This window comes from Cornus florida, unplaced genomic scaffold, assembly GCF_030987335.1.
Source record: "Cornus florida cultivar Cherokee Brave unplaced genomic scaffold, ASM3098733v1 CherokeeBrave_3.0.0_Hap2_Chr05, whole genome shotgun sequence".
Classification (NCBI taxonomy): Eukaryota; Viridiplantae; Streptophyta; class Magnoliopsida; order Cornales; family Cornaceae; genus Cornus; species Cornus florida.
In genome coordinates, this window is record NW_026775575.1 from 56,663,524 (window position 1) to 56,671,698 (window position 8,175).

Here is an 8,175-nt window from a genome sequence, read left to right on the forward strand (position 1 = left end):
GGATGAATAGTGATAAGCAATGACCAAGTTGAAAGAATATATGCGGAACCCGCCAGTCTTCAATGCCCCAAAATAAGGTGAAAAGCTTTTCTTATACCTTGGGGTTTCTAAAGTTGCAACCAGTGGTGTTCTGATACGATGGGCCGAGGGTAAGCAGTTCCCAGTTTTCTATGTAAGCAAAACATTGACCAAGCCAGAGAGAAGGTATTCAAAAGCTGAACAAGTACAAAGGCTAAACAAGTAATCTTATCCTTGGTAAATGCAAAGAGGAAACTTAGGCATTACTTCAAGTCCCATCCTATAGCCGTTCTGACCACATTTCCCATAAGGGTGATCCTGCATAAGCCCGATTTATCTGGAAGAATAACGAAGTGGGCAATAGAGCTGAGTTCTTTTGACATAACGTATGAACCCCGAATGGCGATCAAAGGACAAGTTATGGCTAATTTCCTACTAGAGTGTGATGTGGACGAACCAGAGGAACTTCTTGGAGAATCTTTATGGAAGCTCTTCATTGACGGATCTTCAAATCAGATGGGGGCAGGAATTGGGGTCAAGTTGTAAACACCGGAAGGCATTACGCTAAGCCAAGCGATCAGACTTGAGTTCAGGGCAACCAACAATGAAGCAGAGTATGAAGCGTTGCTGGCTAGGTTGAAGTTGGCCAAGGAACTAAAAGTTAAAAGCTTAGTCGCCTTCTGTGATTCGCAGTTAATCGTTCGGCAAGTGACTGGGGAATATAGAACAAAGGATGAAATAATGGAGGCATACCGTTCAGCCGTTATGTGCGAGGCTGGAAGTTTTGATCAGATCAAATTGATTCAATTGCCAAGAGAGTGTAATGAAGATGCCGATCAACTGGCCTGCAGTGCGTCTAGTTCAGGAGAAACATTGGCAAGGGTAATTTCAGTTGGTGTGTTATGCCAACCATCTATCCTTAAGGAACCATCAAGCTCGAATCCATGGCAAGTGAATGTCATACCATATGAGCCGAGCTGGATAGATCCAATTATGGCGTATATACAAGATGGTGTTTTGCCCGAACAGAGGGATAAAGCAAAAGAAGGATCAGATCGAATGCTACAAAATATGCCATAGTACACAACCGGCTGTACAGGAGGTCTTATTTAGGACCTTACTTAAAGTGTGTTACCCCTACAGAGGCTCAACAGATACTGCGGACTATCCATGAAGAAGTTTGTGGTAATTATTCAGGGGGAAGGTCTCTAGCACACAAAGCGATGACACAGGGGTATTTTTGGCCAAACATGTCATGAGACGCTGAGGAATTTTCAAGAAGGTGCGATAAGTGCCAAAGGTTCAGACTACTGACCCACCAACCACTAGAAGATTTGCACGTAATGGCCAAACCATGGCCTTTCCCGTAATGGGGGATGGATGTGGTTGGCCCATTACCGACCGCCAGATCACAAAATAAGTATGTTCTGCTTACAACATACTACTTTACCAAATAGGTGGAGGCAGAATCGTATCCCAGTGTAACTCAGACCCATGTGAGACGCTTCATTTGGAGTAATATCATCTGTCGATTTGGTGTGCCGAGGTCGATCATCATGGACACTGGGACTAACCTTGATAGCAAGCAGGTGAGGGAGTTGCTGGAAGAATATGGAATCAATCAAAAGTTAACAGCGGTCAGCCATCCACAGGTGAATAGTAAGGCTGAGATCATAAACAGAAGGATCTTTGCTTGCATAAAGAAAAAGCTTGAAGAAGAAAAAAGGGAAGTGGTTGGATGAACTCCCGAATGTCCTATGGGGGTATAGAATGACTTCAAGACGACCAACCGGAGAGGTCCCATTCGCCATGGCATATGGTACTGAAGCAGTAATATCGGTCAGGCACCAAGTTCCCACTATTCAGAGCTTAGTGTTGAATTAAGAGCAGAATGATCATATGTTGAAATTCAACCTCAACCTGTTTGAAGAAAAGAGGAATGCAGCTGTAATAAGGCTAGCATCATATCAGCAGACGCTTATGAACAATCACAACAGAAAGGTGAGGCATAGGGACTTTGCACCTGGTGATTTGGTTCTGAAAAGAAAAGTCAGAATTATCAAGAAAATGGTGTCACCTTGAGAAGGACCGTATAGAATTGCAGAAGTTATAGGAAAGGGGGCATATGTTTTAGAGACCATGGCTGGGAGGCTGGTAAACAAACGTTGAAACGTCACATCTTTGAAAAGGTATTATCAATAAAAATTAAGTTCTAGTTTGGGCAGAGTTTATTTTCAGTTGTGTACTTGCAAATTGATAAAACCCCAAGAGGTTTATAAAAAGTATTGCCTTTTTCCAAGAAGGTGACTAAGTAAAAGCAGTAAAGTAAAGTAAGTGGCAACTGGCACTACGAGCCGAACGCCAAACACTTATAAAAAAATAAAAAGCCAAGTGGCAAGTAGCATTCTAGCTGAGCGCCAGACACTTAAGCAAAGTAAGTGGCAGCTGGCACTACGAGTTAAACGCCAAACCCTTGCTAAAAAATAAAAAGCCAAGTGGCAAATGGCATTCTAGCTGAGTGCCAGGCATTTAAGCAAAGTAAGTGGCAGCTGGCACTACGAGCCAAATGCCAAACACTTGCTAAAAACTAAAAAGCCAAGTGGTAAGTGGCATTCTATCCAAGCGCCAGGCACTTAAGCAAAGTAAGTGGCAGCTGGCACTACTAGCCGAATGCAAACACTTGCTAAAAAATAAAAGCCAAGTGGCAAGTGGCATTCTAACCAAGCGCCAGGCACTTAAGTAAAGTAAATGGCAGCTAGCACTACGAGCCGAATGCCAAACACTTGCTAAAAAAATAAAAAGACAAGTGGCAAATGGCATTCTAGCAGAACACCAGGCACTTAGGCAAAGTAAGTAGCAGCTGTTTATCTCCTCATTCACCTGCTTACCCTCAGTAGCCTCTTCATGATTGTTTGTATTCTCTTCCCCATCATTGGTCATGGCATTTCTGTGAGGGGGGAGTCAAGCTGGATCACCATCTTAGTCTGTTGGGTTCTGCCCTCAGCAGCAGATGCAAGGGGAACCACAGAGGATAGAGGAGGAATGTCCAAAGGTTGAGCAGGAGAAGTTATAGGAATAACTCCTAACGAGGTGATCTCCTCACACTCTTTCAAGATATGTTCGGCAGGAGTGGGGTTTAGATCAGCATAGACTCTTGGGGGATCAATTTCATGCTCTTTAGCAATATCATCTGGGCCTGTACCAGAAATGGTTTGACCTTCAGTAGGAAGACGATCATTGTACCCCTCTCGGTATCCCTCACCATACCTGAAGGCCCCGATGCGGGAGAAAAGACCGTGCAGAGCCATCATTCTGCCATTGACCTTGCTGATGATGCTGAGTAAGGCATTACGCTCGTCCAAAGCCCTCTTCTCAAAGGCTATGCGATCTGCTTGTTCGTCATAAAGTAGGTGCTGAAGATTATCTCTTTCAGCCTTAAGCGCTTTGCGTTCGGTCTGCCAGACGCTCTTCTCAATCTGAAGGGCGTCCCTCTCATCATGAAGAGAGTTCGCCTCCTTCTTTAGACTGTCCCTTTCATTCTTAGCCTTATTCAGCTGCACCATCAATTTAACGTTCTTAGTGCCCATGATATTATTCTCCTTGGTAACTGTGTCAAGGCTGTTGGCGAACTTGCATGCCTTAACATTGGCAGCCTTAACCTGCTTTTACATGGTCATCATGCCAAACAGAGCTTATAAAGCAATACATGAGTACTAATTAAGCCGAACGTATGTCCAGAGGAATTGTAATATGAAGACATTTTTAATGCAATCAGAAGAAGGGTAGGGAATTACCTCCATAGCAACAAGAGGAAAACGACTGAAGACTTCCTTTTGAGATAGAGATTTGGCAACCTCAATGTCTTTGGGAGACCACATGTTCTTATAATAGGCCATGGCTGTTGGGCCTTCTCTGAACATAGTTTTGCTCGGCCTCACTACCGAGCCATCGACTCAGACGAATTTGGGGGTCCATGGAGCCTCTCCAGAGGGAGAAGCGATGGCTGTGCCAGACCCAGAATGAGTAGTTATTCTAACCTGAGGTTTGACTTGAGGAGGGATAGGCACGCCCGGCCCAGAAGTTTGGATCCTCCTTGTTAGAGGGATGTCATCAGGGCTGCCTTCATTGTCAGGCTGAGGCCTTTTTCCTCGCTCCTTATCCTGTGCGGATGCAGTGGGGGCAGAGGTATTCTGAACTTGAGGAACAGTGTTCAGGTTGGTAGGTGGAGCGGTGATGATCGGCCTGACAGTCACCACGTTCGGAGTGGTGCTGGAGGTGGTGGCTGATGAAGATGCCGAGGCAGGAGAAGAAGAAGCTGTGGAAGCAGCAACGACCCTGGGAGGATCCTTCTTCATGCTGAAAGAAGGAATCCGAAACTGACTCATGGTGGTGCTGAGGAGTGAAATATCACTGAGATTCTTGGTTGTGAGAAGTTCCGAACAAGAAGGGATGTCGTTCAGAATGTGGTCCTTCAGATAAGTGAACCTATCCTTGCAAACGTTGTAACTGAGTTCATTATTTTGTGGGATACCCAAAGAATTGCAAAGAAACAAACAGAATAGAGGAATACAAGTTTCACAAGGGCAGTCCATTTTATGGGTTTTGAATTTTTTATAAGAGGAAACAGAGCATTCGCCAAAGGCATTCAGGATAGGCAATTCCTTGGCAGCCGGAGCAAACCAAGTCCCCCCGAAACCTAACAATACTCTGCTTCCACCCTTTCTTAGACTTGAGTTTGTTTGTACAGATGGATCTTTTTTCAATAGGGTAAAAATGGTAATACAAGTCCTCCAGCCTAATCTTGCTGACCTTGTAACAGAGGAGAATATCAACTGGGTTAAGATCTAAACCTCTGTCACGGTTCAGAAGCAGTAGAACGAATATAACCCTAAGAAAATTGGGATTAACTTAGAGAGGAGAGAGATTCAACCTATTGAACACATAACAAAAGAAAGGGTGCAGAGGGAATCTAATAATGTTGAGATGGTAAAGGGGAAACAAGGTTTCATCAGGAAGAAGGACGGCACCAGTTCTGACATTTACATTTTTTGGGCATTCCCTAAGACAGACATTGTAAGGGAGTTGGAGTTTCATGCGAAGAACATCCAAATCTATAGGTATGTTGAGAACGACTATGATCTTTTGGGGAAATATGCAAAGATTCTAAGATGAAGAAAGAAACGAAACAAACTTTGGGAGGACTGAGAGCTACAAAGGATGCTGCAAAAGAAATTGAGAGTGAAGAACCTGTTACAGGATTCGCCAGAGAAGATTTGGTTTCACCGGAGAAGATACGATTTGCCTTGAGAGAGTGGTTAGAATTGATTAACAGTGAGATATGAGGGATGCAACAAGGAAGGCTTTGGTTGTGATGGAATGGTATATAAAAGGGAAGTGGTCCCATTAACCGAGACGTCAGGAAGTTAAAGAGATTCAAATTTCAAAAACATTAATTCCGAGGCTGATCGCTTGATGCCCCACATGATCGTCTTGAGCCGTCAGGACATCATTAGCCATCAAGTTATCACTAATTTAATAAATAATCACACCCTAATTAATGAGAGAGTGATTATGGGGGCAGTTGAGGATGCCAAAGACGGCATGGGCCAGATCCAACCCACATGATGAAGATTGTGCCTGGTAATTGACCTGGGCCCAAGCCAAGCTTCCATAAGGCAGGCCTAATGTTGAAAAATGAAGCTGAAGGCCCCTGAAGGCGATCAGGCCCATGATTGTAAAAGCCTCGAGGACAAGCCCAATGGAAAAAGTTAGTTAGGAATCTTCTAGAAAAATGTAAATGGTCTATAAATAGACGGAAAAAAGAGGGAAGAGGGGATCGAATATTTTTGAAGTGTAATGAAATTCTGTCAATTTAGAGAGAGAAAATTATTGCATCTTCAATTTGATCAGAGAGAGTATCATTACTCTTCTCAAAATTGCTGAATGAACTACAATACCATACAACACATTGAAAGTCCATTTGGTAGATATGAAATTAATGCTTTAATGGATTGAAACAGTGAGCAGTAAAGGAAACCAAAGTTTCACATCTATGAAATGACAACAGGGAGACTAATACAATACTGTAAAGTATTGAAACAATACATATACAATATTGAATGTGTATATGTATATATATATATATATATATATATATATTCTTCTAAACTGATTTATCATAAATTCTTCTAAACTGATTTATGTAGGTGCAATTTTTCAAACCTGAACACTTAAAAAAATATATCAAAGAAGATTATGAGCAAAGATTTATATGAAGCCGTTATTGGCAGTTTTCGGACATGGGCGTTTATGTCTCCTTATTATACGATAGTCTCTTTTATTATGGGTGTTATGAATGTTTGAATGTGCTGATCTTGGGCTATTCTTTAGTCTGCTTCTATTGACCGGGCTTTCTTTCACTAGTTGGCCTAAATTGACATGCTTTTGGGTCTTTCTTGTTGGGCCTCTAATTTTTACTGAGCTTCAAAGCTTATTTTAACAAAAGGTGGACTTTACATTTATATCACTTGCTTAACACGTTATTTAAAATTAGAAAAAATTTAAATTATTATGGTCTAAAGTAATTGTTGCATAAATAATTTAAAATTATTGTATCATTATCTGAAATTATTGTGTAATTAATGTAAAGTAATTTTACGTTGCAGTGAGATTTGAAGTCATCTACACGAACTGTTTGCATGTGATATGCTACGCCCCGTCGGCTTTTTGATGTGCATTTGCCGTATCCCAGACAAATATACTTACAACTAGATATAATATTCGTACAAGTTTTAAAATTAATTGCATAGATATGATCAAGTCAGGTACGAGTTGTGGCGGGACACAACAAACGTCCCTTCACGACATCAAATCCAATCGATCGACATTTGACAACTAGCATCAGCACCACCGACGACGACAAAGACGACGAGTTCGCCGAAATCACATTGGTCGTCCGGTGGTACGAACTGAACCAGTTGTTCTGCATGTAACGGTTCTTCCTCCACGGAGGAAGGTGTAGACCTCGGTTCTTCAATGACCATCTCACCAGCATCGCTGATCACCTTCACGACTTACATCAACTCCTCAATCCTACAGACGAAAACCCTAGGCAAAGCCTATAACACGCACTCGTACGTGCACGTAGACCTCGCGATCTTGAACTCTCTGTTGAAATCGAGGTCGATGAAGTACCAGCGCAGTGACACGGTAGACTCCGACATCACGATGTCAATGAATTTGTAGCCGCCGATGGTCAGTCTGCCAGAGCTCTCCCACCTCGTCTTGCAAATCACCGCATTGTGTCTGTAAAATTAGAGAAAAGCCATCACGTTTCACCAAAAAATTGATTTGTCTGAATTCAAATTTGAATTAGCACTTGAGAGCGTAACTACAGCTCTAGAAACACAAGCTTAGAGTGTATTCTTGAACAAATGAACACAATCAGAGACCATTGGATAAATGAGGTAATCGATCACGTCAGTTGGATCGGATATTGACAGATCGAGCTCGAAATCGAATTCGTTCTCCAGCGAGTGAGCGGCGGTGTCGTCTTCAAGGAAGTGGTGGATGAGATCGGAATGGCAGGGTGATTCGTCGTTGTCTTGGGAGCTGTGTTCACTATGAATGTTGAAATGTGTATGATTCAATCTTAACTCATTAAAACACTCTTTGTCAAAGGAAATCCAATAAGTTTAATTCAAAACTCTCAATTTCTTTCAAAGTCAAAAATACACAGCCGAATCCAAAGCCAAAAGAGGGATCCTAAGGACCTAAAAAGACTAGATACCACCCACTTCGGATCCTTGTGTCTCGACCATTGTCCCAAAACATCCACATACATTGATACACTTCTAAAATAACATCCATACAATACAATAATTCAAATTACATCATTTAACTTCATATCATCCCAAAACTCCTAGTTGTTTTGAGCCAATTCGTTATGAAATTGAACTTTTCTTGCAAAATGTGTTACATTGTCCTCTTGAACCGAACTTTTTGAAGTCAAATGCTCCGATGTTGTATAATAAGCTTGAATTATACTTAAATGTACAACTTCAAAAGTGAATTCTAAATATGCTAACACTTGCCTGTATACAAAATTACATGGCGTAGACCGGTTCACAGCCGATGATTCAATCCCTAACCTTGTTA